At 41.3% G+C, this 15,639-nt stretch overlaps 1 long non-coding RNA gene across 1 annotated transcript in view; it reads right to left on the reverse strand.

The window, feature by feature from the left end:
* Positions 1–15,639, reverse strand: part of LOC125390577 (uncharacterized) — a 69,455-nt gene that overhangs the window by 36,944 nt on the left and 16,872 nt on the right. Inside the window, exon 2 of the long non-coding RNA XR_015005393.2 lies at positions 249–350. This is a non-coding gene — a long non-coding RNA (uncharacterized LOC125390577). The remainder of the gene's footprint in view (positions 1–248; positions 351–15,639) is intronic.

Below are 15,639 nucleotides of genomic sequence, written 5' to 3' on the forward strand. Positions count from 1 at the left end.
GAAAACTATCACTATTACTATCTAGTCTTTAAGCTCATCAAAGACTCAAGAAGGATAAAATATTGCTTGAGTAATTAGGAAGTGTATAGCAAAAAACTTCCAAAACTGTAGAAACAACAGAGATATCTGGTTGCCTGGACAGTCACCCAAGTCTCCTCTGTAACATTGGGACATCTGTCTTCAACCTATAGACCTAGACTATTTGACAGACCTTTCTGTGAAGCAGGAATTTTGAAAGACTGTCCTACCTTGCCTTGGCAAAGTTTGGTAGTTTCCTTCTTTTGTGTCCTGCTTGTCCAATTTAGGCAGCATACTGTCAGCAGTTGAGGCAAGGTCAGTTTTGTTGGGGTCTGCAAGAAAACACAGTAGATGACAGTTGATATTCATAAAGTTGACCAACCAGTTGAATAATTATCTGATGAAGGATAAACTCATAAGCAAGGTTTATACAATCATTGCCTATGAATAATGGATTAATTCTGTCTGTAATTCTCTTGTGTGTTAACATGACTCTTCTCCTAAAATAGCCATGGGAATCTTCCCATAAGTATTGGCAGTGTGTTCCTCATCTATCTGTCATTCTTGTGAATCTACAGGAGAATGACTTCTTCCCATACTTTGTAATTTTGATGAATAAAATATGCCTTTATAGTTAAGCCTTTGTTCCACAAAACAGTGAGAATCTTAGCCCATTTTCCATCATTAGTTAGCTGACAAAGGGCAATTAAGTATGATTATCTAGACTGAGTGTCTCTGTGAATGGATCATAAGTTAAACTTTCACAGGTAATACTCAAGGACAGAATTGCAAGTATCTAGTTTGTTGAATCAAAGTCTTCTAGACACAAAACCTGAAACTGCTATGCCAGCTTCCCTTGCCAGGCCTAGCTGATAAGGCAGACCAAATGCACTTCCACCTCAAATTCCTTAAGCAATTAACACTTCGTACAAACCTCTAACCTCAGTTGATGGCACAAGATTATAGGCTCAACTAATTAACTGTTTATGTGTTAGTCCTGAAATCTATGTGAATAACAGGATAAAGCAATTAACTGATTAACCAAAAGTGGAGAGAAATGGCTTTGTGCCCAGACAACCATGGGAAAGTCTTCACAAATGATGAGGCCTGCAGAGGATGGTCTGGCCTCACAACCTTGAATAAAAGTTACTAAGCTTCCCTCCTATAATTCCCTCCTTATGCTATGGGGCTGCACAAAGGATAAGAAAATGTATCTTTAGACTTGGAATGCTTTTCAATGCCAGCTCCCTTCACCTCTGTCCCCTGCTTTATGACCTGTCTCCTATGGGTTACCATGGTTACTCACAAACTGCTCCAAAAAATGCACACACACACACACACACACACACACACACACACACACACACAGCCTCTTGGCTGCATTCTCCCCTGAAAGCGGCAGAAACAACTGACACCTTTATGTTTTGCTAATCACACAATGTCAGTCTATATGGTTTAATACACTTAAGAATGTAGAATAATACCCGACTTCTTTATTTCTTTCTTAGACCTCCCAGTAGCTTAGCCTTTCTTCTCTGCAACCCCTTGTAGGTTATCTTCTTAGAGATTATGTTACAGCCGAATTCCCTTTAACAACTGCCCGCAAATCAGAAAGCTGATAAGTCTATCTCATGTGTGTTCTTTATCATTTACTCAAGGAATGCATTGTAACCCTGAGAAATAGCCTTTGTAACTTTTTTATTGCCTAAAGTTTGTTGTTGAATGTATGTAGAAGCTGTGTGCACAGGGAAGCAAAGGAGAACGAGAGCTGGAAATAGAAAGACCATGACCCTCAGATCGTGTAAGTGAATCTTTCCCTTTAGATAGATAGGAAATGTTCCTAAGTCCTGCTTCTTTGAAGCCATTTTTCTGCGACTCTGGTCAACTCTGAGAGCTGGTCTCAAAGGCTGCAATACAGTTTCTCGCCCAAATGCTAGCTTTTGCAACACTGAAAGCAAATTCCACATGGAAGAGAATCTTTGATGCCCATCATCCTTTTATGAAGTAGATTTGTACTGCTAGGAGCAGATGTAGCTTGCAAAAGTCTTATGATATTAACACACCTTAAATGCCATATTCTGTAGATCTCCAAAGTGTTTGAAGACCACCTATCTATCCAAAATGTATCTCTGACTTTGAAAACATACCTACATGACTACAAGTTTGATTGTTATAAATGACTAATTACTAATCTACATTATTCTAAACAGTTTATAGTAACAGTCTTTAAAGACTAGAACTTTACATTAAATTTTTAAAAGACCTTCATAAAAGCAATACTTTAAATAAGAGTAGAAACATATATACAGTATGTTAGAAACAAAAATTTAAATTTGTATCAACATACAAAAATCCATTACCAATGTAAAATATTTTAGATTAACAGGTTTTTTTACTTTAATAGTAGATTCAAAAATCTACTCATTTATCCTATCATTTCAATAGCTCCCATTTTTTTTGTCTTTTTAGAAAAAGATCCCTGAATCTAACTTTCTTTGTTTAGTTTCCTTCCTAACCATGATCAATAACTACTTGTAACTAGCTCCCCTAAACAATGGTATATATCCATGGATCAACCAGAAACCACCTACCCTAACTCTTGGGAATATGGGTTGCAGTGATATTTCATTTGTGCTTTAATAAATAAAGCTTGCCTGAAGGTTAGTGCAAAGCAGACACACTAGTCAGCAATACAAGTCAGGCAGTAGTTGCACACACCTTTAGCCCCAGCAGCCACAATAGTTAACCACAGAGACCAGGCAGTGGTGGTACACAACTTTAATCCCAGCACAAGAGAGAAATATAAGATCGGATGAGACAGGAACTCACTTTCTTTCAGTCTAAAGAATTCAAAGAGATAAGAGCACTCTAGTGACTTGACTGCTTTGCTTTTCTGATCTTAAGGTTGAACCCCAATATCTGTCTCTGGGTTTTTATTAATCGTTATACAGTGGGTGTTATGTTCCCTAGACTGCTTTCTGTTATCTGGGGTGACAGCATCGTCAGGGGACACTAAGTAAATTGGGATAATGAGCAAGTCCTGGGAGAGTTAGCTGTGTCTGTGAGATGGGAAAGTGTAGAACTTATCTGAAGTCCTGACTGGAATAGTCTGTGAGCCTGGACCATTTTAGCTAGCAGCTTTGAAGTTGTTCTGGATGGAGAATTTTGAGGAAACCACAACAGAGTCATCCTCAGAGGCTGAATCACCTGGACTATCTGTCATCATTGGTGTCTGGTCTTGTTGTTCTGAAAACACACAAACCTTTAAAGGTAACATACGTATCTGTATTAACACAAGTATGGAAAGTACAGTGTGCATAAATCAGCTAAAGATGATTTTTGTTTTATGTTGAGCAGGCAAAAGACATCTGTCAATTTTATAAGTCTGTTTGGACTGCATAACCAAATTGTATTATAAATCTCTAACCATGCCATGTGAAAGACTGGCATGTAATGATAAGTCATGAGGACTCTGTAGTCAACAGGATTTATCATGTCTCATTCAGTAACAGATCTGTTCCCATGCAGAGGGATCAGCATGTATGTCACATGTCCTGTAGTCTTTCCTGGACTCTACTCTCTTGTCTGCAGCCAAGATCTTCAGGAGGTCTCTCCCACCATATGTAGTAGCATTTTTCATTGGAACCACCAGCCCAATGAAATAATGACATTAGTATTCCTTATGATAGCTTAGCATTAGCTTAGGTTTGTTCCTAACTAATTCTTATAATGTAAATTAATCCAATTTGTTTAATCTACATTCTTCCCTGAGGTCTACCCCATCTCTGTACTGCCCATCCTGCTTCCTCCACATCTGGCTGGTGACTCCACCTTTCTTTTTCCTGGAGTTCTCTCTGCCTGAAAGTCCCGCCTATACCCTCCTGCCTAACCATTGACCACTCAGCTTTTTTATACCAATAACAGCAAAACATCTTCCCACAGTATACAAATATCCCACAACAAACTCTAATTGCTATTGATGCCAGCTAGGTAGAAAATGTGGGGCATGTTTCCTGGAACAGAGTGGAGCAAGGAACAGCAAGAGAATGCTGCCTCTTCTGTTCTTAGACAGCACATTGGAGAGATTGCTCTTTCTCTCTGTTTCAGCACCAACTTGACTTTAAAGCTTGTAAGCGTATCTACAATGTACACCCTCAATTTAGTAACAGCAGGGGTTTTCCTACCTTGCCATATCCACATCCTAGTACTGAGCGTGCTATGCTACACGTATATGATCCCCAATAAGTACATGATAAACGAATAAATATGAGATTGAAACCTTTTAGTGTCTTCTACTGTTTCCCCCTTGGAGGTGTTAGGGTGCCCCTACCACAGATTTCACACAGAAATCAATTTCATTAAAAAGTGAACAAGATGCTATGTTTACAGATCTTTCAGGGTCTGAATTTGGAGTAAAAATGAAAGCTATCAATTTTCAAACACCTTTATGAGGCACAAGCATATAATCAAACACATACACACACACACACACACACAAGGGGCAGTGGCGAAGGCAGTTTAGAGAACAAATTATATTGTTCAATAACAAGAGTGATTTGAGTCCAGGACTACCTATGACTTTTAATGCTTCTCATATCCTAAAGTATTTGTGGTAGTTTGAATATAATTGGCCTCCATAAGCCCATAAGGAGTGGCACTATTAGATGTGACTGCTGGATTGGTTTTGACCTAGTTGGAGGGAGTGTGTCTCTGGGTGTAACACCCAATTCTGTGTTACCCCCTCAGTACAGTTCGGGGGGCCACTGTACAGTACGTGAGTCGGGTAAGGGCCTGGAGATTGAAAGAATATACAAAGAGACCTGGGTCATTCGAAAGGAGATCAGCCAAATGCCGTTTATTTAACCTTGGGAAAATCTTTATATACCTAGCTACTGCACAAGGATTTCCCCCCAGCAGGTGGGAAATTACCATACCAAAGATGGTGTAAACAATGCCCTATACCTAATCACCAGGTTGGGCAGAGGGAGCACAGGAACAAACAGAATGTTTTAGTTAGCTGACCAGAAACTGTCCTCAAGATGTACCCCAGGAGTAGTGGCAGACCCAGGCCCTACATCTGGGGTTGAGGGGGCTGAGGTTTCCTATGCTCAGAATACCACCCAGTGTGTCAGTTGACTTCCTGTTACCTGCAAACCAAGATGTAGCCAGCACCACATCTGCCAGGATGCCACCGTGATCCCTATCATGATGATAATGAACTGAACCTCTGAAACTGTAAAGCAGGTCACCCCAGTTAAATGTTTTCCTCATAAGAATGGCCGCAGGCAGGGTGACTCTTCACAGTAATAAAAACCCTGAGACGGTATTGTTTTTTCACAACACAGCGGGTGTGGAGAAGGCTTGTCAGCCAGCTCTGGAATCAAAGAAGAGTAAAGTCACTCCCATCAAAAACCAAATCACCAGATTAATTCTGCTGTCATGGAACCAGGAGAACTATAGCACCAGTAAATAATTTCCTAACCTTCTGCTATACATCCCAAAGAAATAGTATCTAATTCCAAAAAGTAGAAGACAGCAAATGGAAGGATTCCTCTCCCATTTCTCTTTCAAATAAAAGATATAATGCAAGTAGGGTCAGTGGGTAAAGGTCCTTGTTGCCACCACGGGCAGTCTAGTTCAGTCCCAGGAACCCACGTGATGCTAGGAGAGAACCAATTGCCTACAGTTGTCTTCTGACCTCCACACCAGCACAACAGACACACACACACACACACACACACATACGGTAAATAGGTAAATAAATGTATTACAAAGATGTAGTACACAGTCAGATGTAATAGGAAAAGGACAATTTGCTAACATCATGGTAGTTAAGTCACTTTGGATACCATACATATTTTTTAATGCCGGGAGCTTTCGCTGAAGATATTAAAGTAAATGAAATCATACTGAGTCTCCTGGCTAAGAGCCCAGCCCATGCAGGTCTGCAGACCTGAGCTTGAGTCCTGTTTTGTCTCTTTCTGCCTGTATTCCCTGAACTTGCTCCATGCCTCAATGTCCTCTGTTGCAAATGGGGTATTGACAATTTCTGCTTCACCGTGTAGCGCTAAAATTTAAATGGCACAGCCCAAAGAGGACGCTTACACAGTGCTTAGCCCCAAAAAAATCACGCAAATAAAAATTTACTGTTTTAGCCACGATGCTTGCAATGCATCATGCAATGCATTTAAGAAGAAAAGATTTTTACCGAAATTGATGGATCAGATAGAAATCCTAGAGAAGGGTCTTATCAGTGAGAAGAACACAGCTATACTAAGGAGGTATCCAATAAACAACTCCACTAGCTAATTACAATTCATTCGGGGTGAAAAGAAGACAAAAACGTGGGTGGTTACATTAAAGGACTGCTGATGGGGATTAGGACTGATGCAGAAATGAGGCAAGAAAGTCTAGCATGCTGCCGAGACTCTTGCTCCCTGCTCACTTGTGAGAACACCCTCTGGAAATTTCCATGGCTTCATTTGAAAGCTGGCTTAACGCCCTAAGAAGGTAATGAATTGTACGTGGTTTGACCTTTGGTAGCAACAAAATGATGCTTGAGTCTCAAGATAAGTATTACACACACACACACACACACACACACATATGACCCAAGGTTGTATGAACCTCCGAACTTGAGGGTCTCCAAGGTGCTAGAACTGGTTCTCCAGGGGAAGTTAATATAACACCCAGGTCTTTGTTGTCAATTTTTTTTCCTTTACTGGAGATCCTAGGGAATAGGTGCTATTCATGTGGTCCCCAGCTTAGTGAGGGAGTAACAGCACATAGTGATGGGCTCCCAAGAAAGTGTCTGGATGGAGTATTTGTGGAGACCAGGAAAGAAATATGAAGACAGAATTGGCAATTGTCTTTGGAATGGACATATCTATGATAGAACATAGAGAGTACGTAAGGTTAGGGAGGGTGGCGTATCCAAGGGGTTCCAAGACCGTCTGTGGCACTGCAAGAGGGAGCGCGAGGACTCACTTTGTGCAGGCCTGGGATGAGTGGGCCTTTAGGAGTTCTAGCTCATGAAATCTGAACAGCAATCAGAGACTCTAGGACTGTATTCACCTTGTTTGGCTAATAGGGAAGTTCAGAATTACAGATATTAGGATTCAGGATATGGAGTTCTGAGCCCATAGTCGGATGGTTGGTATGTGAGCTGGGACTCCCACTCAGCAGTCTGACCACTAACGATGTACCCCCCCCCCCCCCGCAAAGATGCAGCTAGGCCTGCCTCCACAGGGCAGCTGCCCGTGAGCTTGAAGGCATGGAACTAGAGGTGCTTTAGTGTAGCATTTGTTTATGGTTTGTCTGAAGTAAAAATGAAATAATCCTTCAACAACAACAAAAAGACAAATGGGGCAAAGGGAGATGGTTTTCATAGTGAAGAACATGAGTACTTCTCTTGCAGAGAACCCAAGCTACATTCCTGACAGTCAATGACACCTCTGACCTCTGCAAGCATTCACACACACACACACACACACACACACACACACACACACACGTCAAAAATAATTAAAACTAAATGTTTTTGCATTTAAATCGTGTTTAATGGCAATCAGTTTAACTGCAAACTTATGCAGATGACTAGTAACTGCCACCCTGCATGCCACCACTCTATCTCATTCACTGGGTGCTTTAAAACTAAATTTTTAAAAGGCAGAAAGTACATCCAAATATTTCTCTGAGTGCTAAAAGGTAATGACCATGGGCGTTTACAGAATTTACACTCGGGGTTTTTCACCTCTATACACTCCCCATTCTCACAAAGTCTTAGGAGTAGTTTCGGCAGTCTGCTGACAGAGAGGTCTCCCACATGAGAAGAGAGCGCATCTTGAACTGAGGCAAAGTTTCTAGACAGACCTAAGGCCAAATGTCAGGAGAAACAAGCCTGTTGTTGTGCTGTTCTTTTTATTATTTGAGAATTTCAAATAGCATATTTTTGTCATAGTCTCTCCCAACCCCAACTCTTCCCAGATGCTTCCCATCTCCTTACCCATACAACTTCATGTTCTTTATCAAGAAAGGGAGGGAGGGAAGGAGGGAGGGAGGGAGGGAGGGAAGAAGGGACAGAGGAAAGAAGAAGGAAGGAAGAGTCTGATTTGTGTTGGTCGACTACTCCCGAGCATGGAACCTGCACTGGAATGTGGATGCCAAGTGTCAGTCCACCGAAGGAAACTGATTTTTGTTCCCCTCCCCGCAGCTACCATTGAGACCAGCTGCTGGACCAGGAGCAGGCCTCTGCCCAGTCCCTGTCCTCTGTTCTGGACTTTTGTCCAGCTTGAGCTTGTTGTCTGTGCTCTGAGTTAATACGTCAATGTTTTATTTGGAAAATGCTGTTTCCTTAAAATCTTTCACCACCTCTGGCTGTTGCCAAAACTATTGGTTGCTCTCCACAAACTGATAACAAGTTTCAAACACCTACACAATTCATGCAACATGGAGAAGTCGAGCCGGTGCCTACATAGACTCTTCACCCCTGCGTTCCAGTGTCTTTTGTATAGGAAGGCGCTCTGCAGGCGCACACAACACAAGAGAAACACAAACAACAAGCCAGCCATAAACCCTTTGCTCTACAGAGGTGTCTTGCCTGCAGGATAGACTAGGACAATGATGGCACAAAGCTTGTGGGAGTAACCAACCAATAACGAATTTGACTAAATGCCCACTCCACAAGATGGAACCCATACCCTGCACTACTTGGGTAAGCAAAAACCAGAGACCAGATAGCCCGTAGACCTAATACGAAACTAACTTCTAGTCTATAAAAAGAAAATTGCCGTGATAAAATGACTCCTGGTGATATTCTGCTATACTCACAGATCAGCCTGATTTCTTATAGCACCCAGGACCAGGACCACCAGCCCAGAGTGATCTGGGACTTCCCACATCAACCACCAATCAAGAAAATATCCCACAGGCCAATTTGGTGGGGGCATTTTCTCAACTGAGGTTTCCTCTTCCAAAATGACTCTAATTTGCATCAAGCTGACATAAAACCAGCCACCAGACGCACACACACACACACACGAGAAAACATGTAATGTTTGTCTTCATGGATCTGAGTTACTTCATTCGGGATGATTCTTTCTAGCTCCATCCGTTTACCTACAAATTTCATGAATTCGTTTTCCTTAACAACTGAATGATGTCCCATTGTATAAATGCATGACAGTTTCACAATCCATTCTCCAGTGGATGGACATAGTTTCCAGTTGCTGGCTATTATGGGATACAGCAGCAATGAACATGAACGAGCAAGAGTCCTTCAGTAAGGTGAGAATGGTATAGCTTAGTCTTACAGTAGCCGTATCTGTAGCTTTTTTGTTTCTAAACTTTGGGGCACTTGAGAACAAAGAAAAGTCCCTACACATATGAGACTTTCCTGCATACAAATAGCCAGCTAGAACACTGCCATAGCTCCAGCATGATTGCCTACTCGATGATCGCAGAAGTGTTGGGAATAAATGTACCTGCAAGTGTCTGAATAATTACGTGAAAGATTCTGCCCTGGCTTGTGACTTGAATTTATCGCCAAGGTGAGAAAGGTCAGTCGGAAGTCAAAAGAACTAATAATACAACATCTATGACCATGGAGTCCAGTAACCTCAAAGAGATACTTGCATCTGTGTTCCTTACAACATCATTTACAGTTTACAAAAAAAATTAGAAGACTCCAAATGCCCATGATGAATGAATGCATCAACCAAAATTTTAGCATTCGTTAAGTTTAAAATGTGGTGTATATACTCTGGGTTTAATTTTATTCAGCCTGGAAAGTAAAAAGGTCTGGCATGTGCTACAATCTGAACGGACCTTGGGGATATTATGTTAGGTGAAAAAGTCAGTTAAGAGAAAGTGCCTGATTACGCTCACAGAAGGTAGCTGGGGCAGATAAATTCAAACACACAGAAACGGAATGGTGGTTGCTACGAGGTAGAGCTGGACAGGATGGGAAGCTGTGTCTATTGTATTCAGAGTTTCAGGTTCACGCGAAGAAATTCTGGAAATGGATGGTAGTGTCGACCGCAGAGTGTGCTAGCATCGTTGAACTGTGAGCTTGAAGCTGGTTACAATGGTAAATATCATGGTATGTATGCTTTACCATAATTTAAAAAGAATTTTCAGGGGTTGTTGGTATAGCATAGTGGTATAGAATTTGCCTAGAATGCAGAAGGTTCTGACTTTGGTTCCTAGCACCACGAGAAGATAATTTAATGGGAAAATGAAGACATTTCAGACAAAAAATTAATTTGAATTAACATAACATGATTATAACAAGGATGAAATAAAAATCATTCCTAATACTTTCCACATGTTAAACATCTTAAGGTAAATAAGCAACATATAAGGGCTACTTTTATAAATTGTATTATGCATTTAAATAAAAACTAACATCTAGGAATGAAGCTCAAATAATAATAATAATAATATAATAATTAATGATTAGCTTCCTGTCACTATGACACAGCATCTGAGATAAAAAAGCTAAAAGATAGAAAAGCACTTTGGCCCTGGGGGCAGCAGAAAGATGACAAAAGGCACGTCATCCTTTGGAAAGTGAGGCAATAAGACACACACATTGTGTCACTGCTGTGGCTCTATGGCCTAGCACACAAAGAAGTCGACCTGTGGCGAATGCAGCTACCCTACCAACTGCAAGAAGTATAACTGGAGTGCCCAGGCTAAGAAACAAAACACCACCAGGACTGGGCAGATGAGGCACCTCAGAATTGTCTATTGCAGATTGAGACGGAGAGTCCATGAAAGGACAGTATCTAAACCCGGGAGGGCAGCTGTGGCAGCACCCACTGCATCTTGAGGATTTCAATCAGTCACAAAAGAAATGTTTTGGTTTCAAAAACAAAAGCAAAACAAAAAAAAGATAGAAAAGTTAATTTTGGCTCCTGTTTCAGGCCAGGGTCACTTGGCCCTTTCTTTCAGTCTGTGATAAGGTCAAACAAAAGGGTCTCACTGTGCAACTCAGGCTGGGCTCAAAGTCAGGGTCCTCCCACCCCTGCCTCCCAGGACAGAGGTAGAGCGCTAGAACACAGCTCACAGAAGGTCAGCCAGCTGATGCTCATTCCCTGGTTCAACACACTGAGCCTTAGAGGTCCATGTACCTCCCACGTCAGTGTGGAAAACTGAAGACAGTCGCTTTGACTTACCTCTCCAAAGTCATTGCCCAGGCCCCTAGAGACAGGTATAACACAGCAGGGGCAACCAAGGATCTAAGCAGACACTCACCAATTACCTGAGCACATCCCTGCTGGGAATCAATTCTCATCTAAGAAGCTAGTTTAGGAGTCTGGGCTCCTAAAGAGTCTCATACACAAATCATTTATTAGTAACCTTCATGCTGTCCTGTCACTGACAGCGGCTAGCCAGGCTCGAGAGAAAGAACTATGGGGAAAGAATGGCAAATTGCTCTCAAGGCTGAATCTGGAAAGCCAAATTCAGAAAACCATGACAATGAGGCTAAGATAAAGAGTGTTTCTGAGAAACAGCAGCCATAACAAAACACAGGGAGTGCTGCCACATGCCCAGGCAGAGAACTGAAGAACCAAGATATTATATTTCACCCACCCATCAAACCTACAAAGAAAATACTTGCATTGGATACAGAGATATAAGGCCTCCAGTGTACAGGAAAAATGAAGAAAGAGAAAGAAGGAGAGAAGGGAGGACGGAGGGAAGGACAGAGGGAAGGAGAGGAGGGGAAGGAGGTAAATTGAGAGGGAAGAAAAAAATCAATAAATAAACTCCTCCTTGAAGGAATTCAATGAATGTTATATGCATGAATGAAAGTACTATAATGAAGTCCACTGTTGGACCTGTTTATGTATGCTAATAAACATTAATTTTTAAAAATGACTTCAGGAGTCCTGAAACAAGAAATTCTCTAGGGATCCAAAACACTATGAGTGAAGAACTGATCATTCACCTTGTTTAGGAATAATAGAAATAGTCTGGACATTGATTTGTTTCATATTCTGAAACCCAGGCTAACTAGCTAAATTTTAATTATCCCCAAATTACACACACACACACACACAAACACAAACACAATGGGTGGGGGAAGAGAGGAAAGAGAGAGAGAGAGGGTTTGTTTTGTTTTCTCATTTATGGCTTCTTGGGAGTGATGGAAAATTTGGCAATCCTATTAACTGTAGTTTACAATAAAATGTCACTAAATGGATGTTTTATATGCCCTTTGTTTCTCATTATCCTTGGAAGATTATCAAGAGTTAAATGAAACTAATGCTCTGGGATTTCAGCCTCTCAAAACCAGAAACCAGAGCCTCTCCGAAGCTAACAGCTGGAAGCGACTTCTTCCTACGGGTGGCTGTGCTAGGGACTGAGCTGTGTGGTCTGTCCTCTGGGTCCCAGAAGCCCCTCAGCAGCCCTCCAGCGCAGGCACAATTCCTGCTTCTGCTTCGGAGGTAGCCTAGCCTCACAGTGGGTTATGTAAGGTCTTCAAATGGTAAGCAGAGGAGTTGGAATGGGGAGCCAGGCAGCTGTACTCCAGCCTTCCCTCCTTCAGCGCTCACTAAACCCCGAGCTGAGTAAACTTGGCACACACGGGAAGAAAAATATCATCTTCAAATCAGTCAAACGAGTTGCTTGGCGTGGAAATAGAAAACTGTGATTTGGCTGCTTGTTTTCCGCGGCGTTGCAGACAATCCCTCAGAAGGACAGCATCTCTCCCTTATCAGGGTGGTCTGACCTCCGCCCAGAAGGCTGATGAGGCACGGCTGAGATTCCAGAATGTAACCAAGGAGGCCTTGCACCCACTGAGTCGCTCAACACGCTGTCCCCAGCTCCCATTGGAAGGGCACACTGGCCACACAGCTGCACCACATGGGTCAGACCACACCCACGGGACTGATGCATGTGTTCTCTCCAAAGATTTTTAACCAGCTGATTGCCCTGTGATAAAGGACACAGCAGGCTGTATCGTTCCTTCTCACAGAACCCTGCAAGGCAAGCGCATTATCACTTCTGCTCATAGATGGGTAATCAGAGATTTTGATTGGTTAAGTACAGCTGGGATTCTTACCAGGTCAGTTTGCTGACCCTGGAGGCTTCTCTCTTAAGCAATCTGTGATAGTTTGCAGGAAAATAGAGTTACTAATATGTCTTATTCATCCCACTCCTGCATAGAGACCCAGAGGATTCAAAATCAATGTAACACCCAGGAACATGGACATCGCTGATATTACAATGTTGTTTCAGTAATGTTACAATAGTGACGTTATGGAATCAGCGCAGGTGTCTGTCAACAAATGTATGAATGCAGATAATGCAGTATGCATGCACAATAGAGCTCTATTCAGCCATTAAGAAGAACAAAATTGGGTTGTTTGAAGGCAAATGTATGCAACTGGAGATCATCCTACTGAGTCAAGTAAACAGATTCGTGCAGATAAATGTCACATGTTTTCTCTTAGTTGTGGATACTAGATTTTACATAAATTTATAAACGTGTATATTACCTAGGGCATGAAAATGAAAGAAGGCTCAGGGAATGAGAAGAAAAAACAGGAAGGGAAAGTTGGGAAGAAAGAGAAGGCCTAGTCAAAGTACGTGGCATACTTACAGAAAAACGTCTTTATGAAGCGCATCACTGTGCATAATGAATATGCACCAATAAAAATTTTAAATTGTTAAACCACAAAGGACACAACTCCCTAAAGAAAATTACTTCAAAATGGGGGGGGGGTTCTATATCCTATGTTTACAAATATGTATATCCTATGTTCTTCTCTTCCTGAGAGGAACTTGTATAGAAAATTTTATATGCAAACTTTATATTTAGAAATTATAGTGAAAGCATAAAATCCAGTGTGAAGTTCCATGGCTTCTGAATTGGTATTCTAACAGCATAGGTGTTCATTGACATGTGTAGACACTGGGTCTGGTTAATTTGGGTATATGATGTTTATTTTATTTGCAACTTTCTTATAATAAAGTTTATTACTTAAAAAAGAACTCTATAGCTCAGTACAACTCAAAATTTTAAAATGGTCCAATTTCAAAAGTGAGCAAAAAATTTAAATAAATATTTTCTGAAAGAAGATATAGAAATATCTAATAAAAACATGAACTGTTCGACATCATTTTGCAATACAGCCATTAAAACCAGAACCAGGCCTTAGGGTGGCTATAATAAAAAGATAGTAAACATTAGGCAAGGAGGTGGTAGTCGGAACTCTCATCCATCATGGCGGGTGTGCAAATGATATAACCACTGTCAAAACTAGTTTGACAATTCCTCACAACGGTAAACATGGATGTACCATGTGATCGAACAAGGCTCCTCAGCATGTGCCTAACAGAAATGAACACTTTACCCACAAAAACACATGAGTGTTCATGGAAACATCATTTGTAATGGGTCAAGAGTGGAGGCAATCTCAGTGCCGCCAACTGATGAATGCATACACAAGATGTGTGTCCACATAAAGGACATTACTTACATAGAAAATAGATGAAGTACTGATACATCTGGGAAGAACAGAGAAGCTCAGAAGCATCATACTAAGTCAGAGAGATCAGTCACAAGCTTACATGTTGCATGATGCCATTTGTGTGATCTGTCCAGAATAAGAGAATAAATCGATTGATTAATGGTTATGTGAGTTGAAGCAAGGGGCTGGGAGCAGGAGGGACAATGAAATGTGACCTCTAGTAAGTATTGGGTTTCTTTGGAGTGATAAAAATATTATAATATAAATTGTTATGGTTAGCAATTCTGTGAGCATACTATGAACATTCAGTTTAATTACATACTTTCAATATAGTACGTGGTATATCGAGATAAGACTATAAAAACTTTATATAAACTGGAGCTGACATTACAACCTTCAAATTTTCTGTATTACTTGGGGGGCCTTCCCTCTCCTGGCTTCACCTAACAGAAGAAAAACCTTCTTATTCATATTGAAGGTTTTTTTATCCCTCCCCCCACAGAAGGCATTATTTCCGTGTTAAGGTGTAATGTGTCACAATCAAGCCACATCAAAACTCCGCATTCACAGTCGCCTTCAGTTGTAAGTCCCCCTTGTGAGTTCTGAACCATCCAAAGATTAAAACCACTTCCTTCTAATTTATAGCCCTTCACATAACACACACGGTGTGGGGGGGGGGGAGGTAAAGCAGAAAGCTTGAGGTAGACTTTCTCCTGAGTACAAGCCAAGGAGAACAAAACAGGAGCAGCGAACTAACCCAGTCCTCAAGAATTCTAGTTATGTAGCTTTCCCTATAGGCGTGCTGCTGTCATTTAGAGGATTTGGCTGTACCATGAGGAATTTATGTTACACAAAAGTCATTTTCTTGGGAGCATTGCTGAACAATGGGCTATTGAGAAAACATGTAAGTCCTCTTCCCCCCCCCCGTCTCTCTCTCTCTCTCTCTCTCTCTCTCTCTCTCTCTCTCTCTCTCTCTCTCTCTCCAGACACACACACAGATTTTTATTTGTGAATCCAAACTATGATAGACTAGGTCTCCTTATGAAGCAAGATAGCTAATGAGATTTTTTTATAACCCCCTTCCATTCCTATTACCCATAATATTTAATGATTTCCCTTCAATTCTCTTGGCCCTGGCAAG

The sequence above is a fragment of the Myodes glareolus genome, chromosome 13, assembly GCF_982192425.1.
Source record: "Myodes glareolus chromosome 13, mMyoGla1.1, whole genome shotgun sequence".
Taxonomy (NCBI): domain Eukaryota; kingdom Metazoa; phylum Chordata; class Mammalia; order Rodentia; family Cricetidae; genus Myodes; species Myodes glareolus.